The sequence below is a fragment of the Gossypium arboreum genome, chromosome 8, assembly GCF_025698485.1.
Source record: "Gossypium arboreum isolate Shixiya-1 chromosome 8, ASM2569848v2, whole genome shotgun sequence".
Classification (NCBI taxonomy): Eukaryota; Viridiplantae; Streptophyta; class Magnoliopsida; order Malvales; family Malvaceae; genus Gossypium; species Gossypium arboreum.
The window spans coordinates 64,978,634-64,992,521 of record NC_069077.1 but is presented as its reverse complement, the minus strand read 5'-3'; the positions used below and the strand labels follow the sequence as shown (position 1 = coordinate 64,992,521).

General features: G+C 38.3%; 1 long non-coding RNA gene across 1 annotated transcript; it reads left to right on the top strand.

Moving 5' to 3' along the window:
- The first annotated feature begins 4,607 nt into the window (after positions 1–4,607).
- On the top strand, positions 4,608–6,159 carry LOC128296464 (uncharacterized). Its single transcript, XR_008287076.1, has 2 exons — positions 4,608–4,646; positions 5,946–6,159. It is a non-coding gene; the product is annotated as an uncharacterized LOC128296464 (long non-coding RNA).
- Positions 6,160–13,888: the final 7,729 nt, after the last annotated feature.

Here is a 13,888-nt window from a genome sequence, read left to right as displayed (position 1 = left end):
GTGGGGCCCATTGGGCTTCGGGCCCATTTGGGTAAAATTGGTAGAAAACGAAATCTGTTAAATTGCATGATAAGACCGTTAAAACCGTTATGGAATATAGGCTAAGTGGGCTTAGGCAGCGAATTGGCTAAGTAGGGCCCATTAGGGTTTTGGCCCAATAACTCGATTTCGCTAAAATGGGCCAGATCACTGTTTGCACCTATGAATTGTTTGTAACCATTAATGGACATGGAAACCCTAATTTTGGTAAAATTACGAGATTACCCCTATAACATGAAAATGACCGTTTTGCCCCTAGGTAAAAGTGACCATTATACCCCTAGGGTTTATATATGAACTTAATGCATGGGATTTTGATAAACATGATATGTATGATATGCACATGACATGTATGATATGCACATGATATGTATGATATGCACACGAGATGTTCATAAATGCATTGGGTTGGGTTTTTATATGAATGGAGGAAGTGAAAAGGGCTTATGCCCCGATTATTAAAGGGCTTATGCCCGCTTATCAAAAGGGCTTATGCCCCGATTATCAAAAGGGCTTATGCCCCAGTTATCAAAAGGGCTTACGCCTGATTATTAAAGGGCTTATGCCCGAGCTTATAAAATGGGCTTTTGCCCGATTATTAAAAGAGGCTAGGCCTCGGTTATATGATAAAGCAACTATCTTGCCAAATGGAGAGTTTGGCGGGGTGGGTCGAGTTAATCCCACATGGTGTGTTGGTTGGTACGGTGGAGAGTAGCGGATGGTGGGTTGAGTAGTCTCCCAAATGGGTTGCATTCTTTCATTTAAATTATATGTGACATTGAAATGGGCCTAAGGGCCATACTGCTTTCTGATAAAGGCTTGCCCAAGAATATGAAATATGAAAAGGCTTCACCCAAAGAATATGAAATATGAAAAGGCTTGACCAGTGTTATGAAATATGAAATATGAAAAGGGCTATGGCCCAAGACATGTTTGAGATTGGATTTGGGCTTAGACCCAACAGATCATTATTGTTTTGGGCTTTGATAGGGCTTGTTGCACATCGAGTTTCCAAACTCACCCCTTTCCTTAACCTTGCGGTGAGCCTTGATGTGGGGACTTGGGCGGAGAGGATTCAGAGTGGCCACGGTGATCATCTTGACCTTTTAAATAAGTGTTGGTTTTCATTTAATTTCCTTTAATTATTATTTATTTTTGGGTTGTAATAAGGCCAATTTTAACTTTCCTTTTATTTCTTTTGAATTATTTTAATTTTAATAACTTTAAAATTGGTTAATAATTATTCAAATGGGCTAGACTTAGGACGTGTTTTCAAAACGATACTTGTTTTCAAAAGAGTTCAACACCACGATTAATCGATTTATCAAAGTCGTTCACTTAAACAAATTTAAACTCGATATAACAAAGTGTGGCTATGGTTGTGAGCATGTCTAGGATTGGATCCAATCAAAGAGCTTGGTACTTAAGCGACCTTCATGGCTCACCTCCTCTCTCGGATACCTACCGGTGCCCGACTTCTATACACTTTGTTAACTCAACAAAATATATGGTTTTAAAACACTAAAACGAACGTGGGTTTTCAACTCCAATGTGGCACGTCAAATTCGCCATAACGTCTAGGTGGGTTTGGGGTGTTACATTTAGTGGTATCGAGCTAAGTTGCAACAACTCTACTGTGGATCGGTCCGAAAATTTTTAAAAATTTAGGCCTAAGAAGGGTATTTTGGAAATGGTTTTTGAAAAGTTCATTTTAAAGATGTTTTATGGAGTATATATGTTAAAATGGTCCAAGTTTTTCGTTTTAAATCAAGAGTTTCAAAATAAAGGGTGTTTTCAAATCAAAGTTTTTAAATTTCTATTTTCGGTGATAAAAAATTTGGTTTTCGAGTTTTAAATGGATTGAGAAAGAAGTGGCGCTTGAATCCCGGCACCAAGTCTGTAAGTATTTCATTCCTCATATTACTCTATATTAAGATATTACCGTAGATAGAACGAGACCGTATCATGACATTATGACTAGGGCAACCCTAAAACTCTAGAATATCGAGACTATAGCTAGGCTATGATTACGTGAAAATAGAAACTTTAAAATACTATCTCGCATAAGACATGTGAATAAATAGTAAAATTTTTTAGATCTTTGTAGCTAATTGATATGTGTACTAGCAATGTAGAGTATTGATATGAATTCTGAGGGTAAGCAAAGTCTACCAACTTCGGGTAGCGGTAACTCGGAGCTTGGTATTGAGGCACTGGCCGAGTTAGTAAGGAAAGTGGTAGAGGAAGTATTGGATACCAAAATTAAGGAAATTAGGGAAACGCTTCTGCTGTGGTGCTTGAAGTGTAAGAAAAGGAAGGATTCTAGTTCTCAGAAAACCAAGCCTCATTCTGTGAAACATGTTAAGGCACGACCAAACTATCCAATCTGCAAAGACTGCAACGGACGTCATCCGGGTGAATGCCATAGGAAGACAGGAGCATGTCTTAGATGTGGGTCCAAGGAGCATCGAGCTCGGGATCGCCAAGTTTATTTTATTTAAATATGTGTTATGAATTGTATGCGTGCTTGATAAATGTTTCTTTACTTTGGTAATTAGATGTTCAGGTTGTACTAAGAATTATTTTTAATTAGAGTGCGAGCGGAAGCATAGAGGTTTGACTTGAGTAATACGGTTAGTTGATAGTTGGAAATTTCGAGGACGAAATTTCTTTAAGGAGTAGAATTGTAACACCCGAATTTGGGCCTAGAAGTATTAGGCCTTGAGTGCGGGTCCGTAAGGAGGTTGTATATAGGTATTTAATTGTGCAATGAAATGAAACAATTAAATGTTTGCTATTAGTGGTTAATGGCTTTGAGAAGTGTTGGAGAAATCTTGGGTTCAAACTTGGGCTTTAGCAAAATTTTGGTATTAAGTGAAAAAACCTAGATGCTTGGATGAGGGTTTTAAATTATTGTGTTAAATAAATGACACAAGGAAGCTTGTAGTCTAGTGGTTGTGGTGTCATTAAGGTTGTATGGGAGCCCTGGATTCAAGCCTTGGCTCTTGCAATTTATTTTGTTTTTTTAAAGGAAACTGAACTTTGGCCTTTAGACCTTATAATTAATTGGGGATAAAATATAACACAAAAAGCCTTGTGGCTTAGTGGCAAGTAGCTTGTGGAGCATTTAAGGGAGGCATGTGTTGAATCCCATGGCAAGCAAGGAGCATTTATTTTGCTAATGGGTGCAAGAGTTGGTGTTGAATTTAAACTCTAATGTTGGAGGATCCCACATCGGAAGCTAATATAAGAGTGGTTGTGAAGTGGCTTTAAATAGAGGGAACCATGAAGAGAGTAAATGTACCTTTCTTGGTCGATCCCTTTCATTGTATGGCGTGCTCGCTTGGGTTGGGCATCGGCTAAGGGTGTTGAGTGTGGATTAACTCAGGTCTCCTATCAGTGTGTATTTCTTACTACTCTAGCTGTAGGATGGCTACTTCGGGCCGCGATGGGCCGAAAGGGGTCATGTGGGCCTAATGGGCCTACAGGCCCAATTGGATAGTTATTTGATTGTGTAGTAAATATTGGGCTAGGCTAGGTGAATCTCATATTTGTGGCTAGATTTGGGCTAAAAGGGCCACACGAGCGTGTGGGCCCATTTGGGCCGAGAATAGGCTTTAGGCCCATTCGTATTGTTATCCCCTGTTTAGAATACTTTAGTTTACTAAAATTACCGAAATACCCTCAATTTGTAAAATTACCAAAATACCCTCGATTTACAAAGTTACGAAATACCTTGACTTTCTAAAATTATAGAAATACCATTGGTTTACAAAATTACTGAAATACTTTTGGTTTGTAGATTTACCAAAACACCCTTGTAGGATGAAATGACTAAAATACCCCTATTAGGTAAAAAGACCGTAAAGCCCCTGTAGGGTAAAGTGACCGTAAAGCCCTTGTAGGGTAAAGTGACCGTAATACCCTTGTATGGTAAAATGACGAATATGCCCTTATGTTCCGTATGGTGATGTGCTTAGGATTTACATATATTGATATTGGATTAGTTAAGTTTGAGTGATGTGGTGGTTATCGAGGCGATTGATTTTGGAAACGTTTCAACTTCAACCCATAACAGTGTGTACTAACCTCTAAATAGCTTAGTTTAATATTTCTGAAAAGCCAAAGCTTCATATTTTAGTGATTCGGAATTAATATTTAGATCTATTTTCACGCACGTTTAAGTTGGATTCACAACGGATATGGGGTAGGAAGGTATTTGGAACGTTCTTCAACGAGTAGATCTCTTGGTAAGTATTCGAACCTTCTTTCCATTTGTATCTTGTGGTTTAAGAAAAGCTGAAAACCCCTCTGTCGACTAAGGCTAAAAGGGTTTTTGGTGTTATTTTGTTTGTTGGTGCTAGCGAGGATTAAAGGCTACCGATCGAGGAGTGTGTGAAAAGCTTGGATCATCGGAGTGACTAAATCTAGTCATCAACTTCGGCAAAGGTATGAACCCAAGGGCCATTGTGGATGGTGGCCGAATGTGTAAGTGATGATAATAGGTACTTTTCGATTTGGTTTAATATTAACATGGTCTAATCTATAAGTGGTTGATTATAGGAGAAATCGTATAGGAGATCTCGTCAAGGAATATCGCAAATCAGGTGTGTAACGAACCCTTTCATAGCTTAAAGCGATAAAATGCCGAAAGGCCGAAATGCCGAAATTCTGGCATTTCGAGGACTTGTGAGCAAGTGAACGCTCACTAGTTAGTTAGAATCGATGAGACAGTGATCGAGGACGATGGAAACGGTAAGAATGTGATTTTTGGCGTTCTTGGTAAGTTGGGCCTCGAGGGGCCGAAGTGGGGCCCATTGGGCTTTCGGGCCCATTTGGGTAAAATTGGTAGAAAACGGAAATCTGTTAAATTGCATGATAAGACTGTTAAAACCGTTATGGAATATAGGCTAAGTGGGCCTAGACGACAGAATTGGCTAAGTAGGGCCCATTAGGGGTTTTTGGCCCAATAACTCGATTTCGCTAAAAATGGGCCAGGATCACTGTTTGCACCTATGAATTGTTTGTAACCATTAATGGACATGGAAACCCTAATTTTTGGTAAAATTACGAGATTACCCCTATAACATGAAAATGACCGTTTTGCCCCTAGGTAAAAGTGACCATTATACCCCTAGGGTTTATATATGAACTTAATGCATGGGATTTTGATAAACATGATATGTATGATATGCACATGACATGTATGATATGCACATGATATGTATGATATGCACACGAGATGTTCATAAATGCATTGGGTTGGGTTTTTTTATATGAATGGAGGAAGTGAAAAAGGGCTTATGCCCCGCTTATTAAAGGGCTTATGCCCGATTATCAAAAGGGCTTATGCCCTGCTTATCAAAAGGGCTTATGCCCGATTATTAAAAGGGCTTACGCCCTGCTTATTAAAGGGCTTATGCCCCGATTATAAAAAGGGCTTTTGCCCTGATTATTAAAAGAGGCTAGGCCTCCGGTTATATGATAAAGCAGCTATGCTGCCAGTGGAGAGTTTGGCGGGGTGGGTCGAGTTAATCCCCACATGGTGTGTTGGTTGGTACGGGTGGAGAGTAGCGGATGGTGGGTTGAGTAGTCTCCCCAAATGGGTTGCATTCTTTCATTTAAATTATATGTGACATTGAAATGGGCCTAAGGGCCATACTGATTTCTGATAAAGGCTTGCCCAAGAATATGAAATATGAAAAGGCTTCAGCCCAGTAATATGAAATATGAAAAGGCTTCGGCCCAGTGTTATGAAATATGAAATATGAAAAGGGCTATGGCCCAGCACATGTTTGAGATTGGATTTGGGCTTAGACCCAACAGACTGTTATTGTTTTGGGCTTTGATAGGGGCTTGTTGCACACTGAGTTTCCAAACTCACCCCCCTTTCCTTAACCTTGCAGGTGAGCCTTGATGTGGGGACTTGGGCCGGAGAGGATTCAGAGTGGCCACGGTGATCATCTTCGGCCTTTTAAATAAGTGTTGGTTTTCATTTAATTTCCTTTAATTATTATTTATTTTTGGGTTGTAATAAGGCCAATTTTAACTTTCCTTTTATTTCTTTTCGGAATTATTTTAATTTTAATAACTTTAAAAATTGGTTAATAATTATTCAAATGGGCTAGACTTAGGACGTGTTTTCAAAACGATACTTGTTTTCAAAAGAGTTCAACACCACGATTAATCGATTTATCAAAGTCGTTCACTTAAACAAATTTAAACTCGATATAACAAAGTGTGGCTATGGTTGTGAGCATGTCTAGGATTGGATCCAATCAAAGAGCTTGGTACTTAAGCAGCCTTCATGGCTCACCTCCTCTGTCTCGGATACCTACCTGGTGCCCAGCTTCTATACACTTTGTTAACTCAACAAAATATATGGTTTTAAAACACTAAAACGGAACGTGGGTTTTCAACTCCAATGTGGCACGTCAAATTCGGCCATAACGTCTAGGCTGGGTTTGGGGTGTTACAATACAGGGGACACACGCCCATGTGGCTTGACCGTGTGTCACACACAGCTTGTAACACCCCGTACCCAAGTCCGTTACCGGAATCGGACACAAGGTGCACACAGACTTAACTATTTTCACAGTCCATTTAGAAATTTCCAGACTAGCTGGTCACTGCATCACTGTTGCCTTAAAAATCATATCTTGAGTTTCAAAGCTCGAAAATTTGTTTTGTAATTTTTCCCTGAAACTAGACTCATATGTCCATCTACATATTTTTTTCTAGAATTTTTGGTCGAACCAATTAGTACAGTTTATTAGTTAAATTCTCCCCTATCCCAGGGTTCGACTACACTGACCTTCATGTTTTACGAATTGAATATCTCCTTGTACAGGGCTTTAATACTGATGCCGTTTGTTTCTATAGAAACTAGACTCAGAGAGGAATCTATACATATATGGGATGACTCCTAATTATCTCTTGTTAATTTAAAATGAATTTCCAAAGTCGGAACAGGGGATCTAGAAACCGTTCTGGTCCTGTTTCACGAGAACTTTAATATCTCTTAACATATAACTCATATGACCGTTTCGTTTCTTCCACATGAAAGTAGATTCATCAAAGTTCATTTAAATAATTTATTCACTATTTAATACCATTCTTACTATTTTTAGTGATTTTTCACATCCATATCACTGCTGCTGTCAGCATCTGCCTTTAAGGTAGGCTTTACCTATTTCATGATTTCCATGATTCAATTGGCCCCTTTTGCATACATAGCACAAAGTGTGATCATGATTAACCATCCCAATGGCTAATCATTTCAAATCAATTCCATACCTCATAATGATCAACAAACAAACGATTATGGTACTAGGCTAAAAACGTATATAAGCCATTTTCGCATGGCCATCCAAGTTTACACAAAACCGAAAGGTACATGACCTTCAACAAAAGGGTAGTCCTATACATGCCATTTCAAAGTTCAACCAAAATTGTACCAAAATGGGGGCTTTGATAGTGTGGATGACTTCGACTTTGATAATCCCGAATCCGATAGCTAACGAGCAAAATCTATAAAACAGAGAAACAGAGAAGACGGAGTAAGCAATTTATGCTTAGTAAGTTTGAGCAAGAGATTCCAGCACAACAAAAGCATAGCATTCATAAAGCTAACGGATAATTTCATATGCACAAATTCTCAATATCATACTCATTTCACATTCCAACCCCTATGTTCATACATAAGGGATCATCTTAGCCAAATACCGGAAACCCATTACTCGACTGAGCGAATATTATTCGAAGGGAATCAACTAATTCAAGCACATACGAACATACCTCGTTGCTGGAATTTTTCAAGCGTATTAACTGAAAATTTTATAGCAAGATCGCTCATTCTCGAATCACGTACCTTCAGAATTTAACCGAATATAACGACTTCGCTCAAATGCCTTGGACGAAGCCCGGTTATAGTGACTGCGACGAATGCCTTCGGACTTAACCCGGTTTAGTAACTTGCACAAATGCCTTCGGCTTAGCCGGATTTATTAACTTCATACGAATGCCTTTGGATCCTAGTCGGATATAGTCACTTAGCACAAAGCCTTGGGACTTAGCCCGGACATCATTCAATAACCGAGCACAATTATCAATAAATTATGAAACATTCAGATTTCATTTTCATTAGCAAAACTCAAACACAAGGCACTATTCAGACTTGAAATTTCGGCTCAATAGCCACACACAAAGAGCATGATTTTAATTTGCTTTAAACATGATCTAATCAATTCGAATTTAAGCTCTATTACTCAAGTACTTACCTTGGATGTTGTCGGCGATTTCGATGGCTACTCGACTACTTTTTCCTTCCCTTTATCGGATTTAGCTCCCTTTGCTCTTGAGCTTAATTTGACAAATAAATTGATTTAATCATTTGAGCATCGAAGAGGAATTCAAGGTACTTAGCCAATATATATACTCATTAGGCATCAAAGTCGCATATGTACGAATCATGAATCGAACTCAACACATTAGTTAATATTCCTCTTAGCGAATTTTCTAAGCCAAGAATAGGCATCAATATGCTTGCCTCTAACCGAATGCATGCACACCAATTTCCCTCATGTGGCGAATATGCATGTCCATGTTGAGGCCAATTATACACTTATTACCACACAAAAACAGCATACATTTTACTAACTAATGCATTCCATATTGTAACTCAATACACATCTATCATTTCCGTCATAACCGAAACATCATCATAAGTAAGTATATACCTTGAGATAGTATATATATGTCATACCAATACATCATGCTCAAAAATATATACATATATATATGCTAGAGCCGAATCTCAAGTAGGTTGTAACTAAACATGAACATGATTTCGAAACACAAATCTTACTTTCCATGCAATGAGCATAAATCACACTTATGGATGTACCATGGCCGAATACATCACGACACCATAATTTTGGTCATGATTACACAAAGAACTTAGTATCTCATTCAAAAATGCTTAAAGAAAATCTAAGAGTCCTTAATCCACCATCACATGTATCATCATCAAGCTTCATATTTAACATGCAATGGCATTAACTCAAAATCCACCTTGGCCAAATACCATCCCCATGATATAACAAAGATTTGAACCATGGGCTAATAAGAACATCAAGTTAGCAACCAAAAACATGCATGAATCTCATGGCACAACATCAAACATACCTTAATCTTGATGCAAGTATAGCCAAACCCCTTCCTAATCCTCTTCCAAACCAAGCATGAAGCAAAACTCCTTCCTTATCCTTAGTATTTTCGGCCAAAAAGAGAGTGAAATGGATGAACAAAATTTTTTTGTTTTCTTTCCTACCTACCCAGCAATGGGGAGGGAGAGAAGCCTTCACACACACATTTTTTTTCCATACTCCTTATTTTATTCATTCCAACATAACCCACTTACCAAACATGTTTCATGACATGATTTTGCCCATAATTCCTTGTCATGGACGGCCACTAGCTATTGGGGGGGGGAAATTTGACATGCAAGTCCATTGTTTTGCATGCATGCTTTAATTAGTCATCACACATTTCCCCATCATACTTTCAAAGTTTACTACTAGGTCCTTTCTAGTGAAATTCACATTTATAGCTCTAAATCAAAACATCAAAAATGTCACACATGAGTTAACACACATTATAGGAAATAAAATAAATATTAAATTATTTTTATGCCTCGATTTTTTGGTCCCGAAACCACATTCCGACTAGGGTCGTTTTAAGGCTGTCACAACTCTCCCCCACTTAAGAAATTTTCGTCCCCGAAAATCTTACCGGTAAATAGATTTAGGTATCGCTCTTTCATAGAGTTCTCGGGTTCCCAAGTAGCTTCTTCTATTCCGTGTTTGAGCCATAACACTTTCACTAGCGGAACCCTTTTGTTTCGCAACTCTTTTACTTCACGAGCTAGGATACGAATTGGTTCTTCTTCATAACTCATATCAGCTTGAATTTCAACCTCTGATGGACTAATTACGTGCGACGGATCAGATCTATAGCGTCAAAGCATTGAAACGTGGAAGACGTTGTGAATCTTTTCGAGTTCAGGGGGCAAAATCAAATGATACGAATCGGGCCAACTCGCTCGAGATTTCAGACGGCCCAATGAATCTTGGCTCAACTTGCCCTTACGGTAGAATCGAGTATCTTTTCCAAGGCGAAACTTTAAGAAACACTTTATCTCCCACCGATACTCAATGTCCTTTCGTTTCAAATCCGCTGTCGATTTTCTCGACGATCCGTGGTCGCCTTCGGACTTTCACGGATTACCTTTACCTTCATGCTCAAAGATCTTTAATCAAATCCACTCGAAAATTTTGTTTTCACCGAGCTCGGTCCAAAACAATGGTGTACGGCATTTACGCCGGTACAAAGCCTCGTAAGGCGCCATCTTAATACTTGATTGAAAACTATTGTTGTGACAGCCCAAAATTAACCCTAGTCGGGAAGTGGTTTCGGGACCGCTAAACCGAGTCACCGAAATGTTTGAACGTAATATTTATTGTCTAGAATATGTAATTATGAATGTGTGAAAATTTCAAGCTTCGATTTAGCCGATTGCATGTGAATTCAGTTAGTAGGACTTGTGTGACACTTTTGAAAAGTGATAGACTAATCTATAAGGACCTAATAGTGCATGTAGTCAAAGGGGAGGACTTGCATGTCAAATTTCCCCCCCAAGTTCTAGTGGCCGGCCATGACAAGGAATCATGGGCAAAACATGTCCTAGACATGTTATGTTGTACATCATGGGAGAAAAGAAATAAACAAATAAGTATGGGTAATAAAGAATGAAAAAAAAATGTGTGTGAGTGAACCCCCTTGCCGTGAGTTGAAGAAAAGCAAAGAAAAAAAATTGTTCATCTTTTCTCATTCTTTTGGCCGAAAATACTAAAGAAGAAGGAAGGAATTTTGCTTCATGCTTGGTTTGGAAAAGGATTAGGAGGAGGCTTGGCCATACTAGTGTCTAGATTAAGGTATGTTTGATGTTGTGCCATGAGATTCATGCATGTTTTTGGTTGCTAACTTGATGCTCTTATTAGCCCATGGTTCAAATCTTTGTTATATCATGGGGATGGTATTTGGCCAAGGTGGATTTTGTGTTAATGCCATTGCATGTTAAATATGAAGCTTGCTAATGATATATGTGATGGTGGATTGATGGCTCTTGGACTTTCTTTTTAGTATTTTGAGTAAGACATCAAGTTCTTTGTTTAATCATGACAAAAAATTTTGGTGTTGTGATGTATTCGGCCATGATACATCCATAAGTATGAGTTATGCTCATTGCATGGAAAGTAAGATTTGTGTTTTGGATTTATGTTCATGTTTAGTTACCATCAACTTGAGATTCGGCACTAACATATATATATGAATATATGTTTGCACATGATGTATTGGTATGACATATATACTATTTCAAGGTGTTTATTTGCTTGTGATGATGTTTCGATTATGAAGTGAATGAGAGATGTGTATTGAGCTACAATATGTAATGCGTTAGTTAGTAAAATGTATGCTGTTTTTTGTGTGGTATTATGTATAATTGGCCTCAACATGGACATGCATATTCGCCACATGAGGGAGTTGGTGTGCATGCATTTGGTTAGAGGCAAGCATATTGATGCCTATTCTTGGCTTGGAAAATTTGGCTAAGGAGAGTACTAACTAATGTGTTGAATTCGATTCGTGATTTCGTGCACATGTGACTCTAATGTCTAATGTATATGTGGGCTAAGTACCTTGAATTCCTCTTCGATGCTCAAATGATTAAACCAATTTATTTGTTAAATTAAGCTCAAGAGCAAAGAGGAGCTAAATCTGATAAAGGGAAGGAAAAGTAGTCAAATAGTAGTCGAAATCGTCGACCACGGCCGAGGTAAGTTCTCGAGTAATGGAACTTAGATTATGATTTGATTAGATCATGCTCTTTGTGTGTGGCTATTGAGCCGAAATTGCAAATGTGATAAGTGACTTGTGTTTGAATTTTGCTAATGAAAATGAAATACTGAATGTGTCATGTTTTATTGATAATTGTGCTTGGTTATTTGAATGATGTCCTGCTAAGTCCCAAGGCTTTGTGCTAAGTGACTATATCCGACTAAGATCCAAGGCGTTCGTATGAAGTTAATAAATCCGGCTAAGCCCAAGGCATTTGTGCGAAGTTATTAAACCCGTTAAGTCCCGAAGGCATTCGAGCGAAGTTACTATAACCGGCTTTGTCTCAAGGCATTTGAGCGAAGTCGTTATATCCGGTTAAGTTTCAAGGTACGTGATTCGAGAACGAGCAATCTTGCTGTAAAAATATCGTTTATACACTTGTAAAAATTCCAGCAATGAGGTATGTTCGTATGTGCTTGAAATTAGTTGATTCCTTCGAATGATGTTCGCCACCAAGTAATGAGCTCCCAGATTTGGCTAAGATGATCCCTTATGTACGTAATATAGGGGTTGGAATGTGAAATAAGTATGATATTGAGAATTTGTGCATACGAAATTATCCGTTAGCTATATGAATGCTATGCTTTTGTTGTGCCGAATCCTTGCTCAAACTTACTAAGCATAAATTGCTTACTCCGCTTTCTCTGCTTTCTGCTTTTATAGATTTTGCTCGTTAGCTATCGGATTCGGATCATCAAGTCAAGTCATCCACACTAGCAAAGCCCCCATTTTGGTACAATTTTGGTTGAACTTTGAAATGGCATGTATAGGACTACCCTTTGTTGTAGGTCATGTACCTTTCGGTTTGTGTAAACTTGGATAGCCATGCGAAAATGGCTTATATATCGCTTTTAGCATAGTACTATAATCGCTTGTATGTTGATGATTATGAGCTATGGAATTGTTTTGAACGATTAGCCATTGGAATGGTTAATCATGATCACACTTTGTGCTATGTATGCAAAAGGGCCAATTGAATCATGGAAATCATGAAATAGGTAAAGCCTACCTTAAAGGCGATGCCGACAAAGAAGAAGTGACGTGGATGTGAAAAATCACTAAAATAGTAGGAATGGTATTAAATAGTGAATAAATTATTTAAATGAACTTTGATGAATCTACTTTCATGTGGAAGAAACGAAACGGTCATATGAGTTATATGTTAAGAGATATTAAAGTTCTCGTGAAAAGGCCAGAACGGTTTCTGGATCCCTGTTCCGACTTTGGAAATTCATTGTAAATTAACCAGAGATAATTAGGAGTCATGCCATATATGTATAGATTCCTCTCTGAGTCTAGTTTCTATAGAAACAAACGGAAACAGTATTGAAGACCTGTATAGGAAGATATCCAATACGTAATGCATAAAGGTCAGTGTAGTCGAACCCCGAATAGGGAGACTTTAACTAATAAATCGTACTAATTGGCCCGACCAAAAATTCTAGAAAAAATATGTAGATTCGGGAAAATTATTAAACTGATTTTCAAGTTTTGAAACTCAGGATATGATTTTTAAGGCGATAAAGGACGCAAAGAATCAAATTTTGTCCGAAATTTTAAATGGACAAATGGAAATGATTAAGTCAGTTTGTGTGCACCTTGTGTTCGACTCGAGAACGGACTCTGCACGGGTGTTACAATTTTATTGGTATCGAGCTACGGTTTAGTCGATTCTAGGACTACCGTAATACGTTTGGGTCTATCTATACATGCCATTATGTAATTAATTGATAGTGTGGTGATTTCGACATTTGAATTTGTGTTTATTTATAGTAATGGATCCCGATCCCAACCGAAAGCGATAGTGATGATGTGGAGAGTGTGGCGCTTGCTCAAGACAAGGGACAACACCATGACTCTCAACCTATTGCTAGCAATCCGAATGATGAGG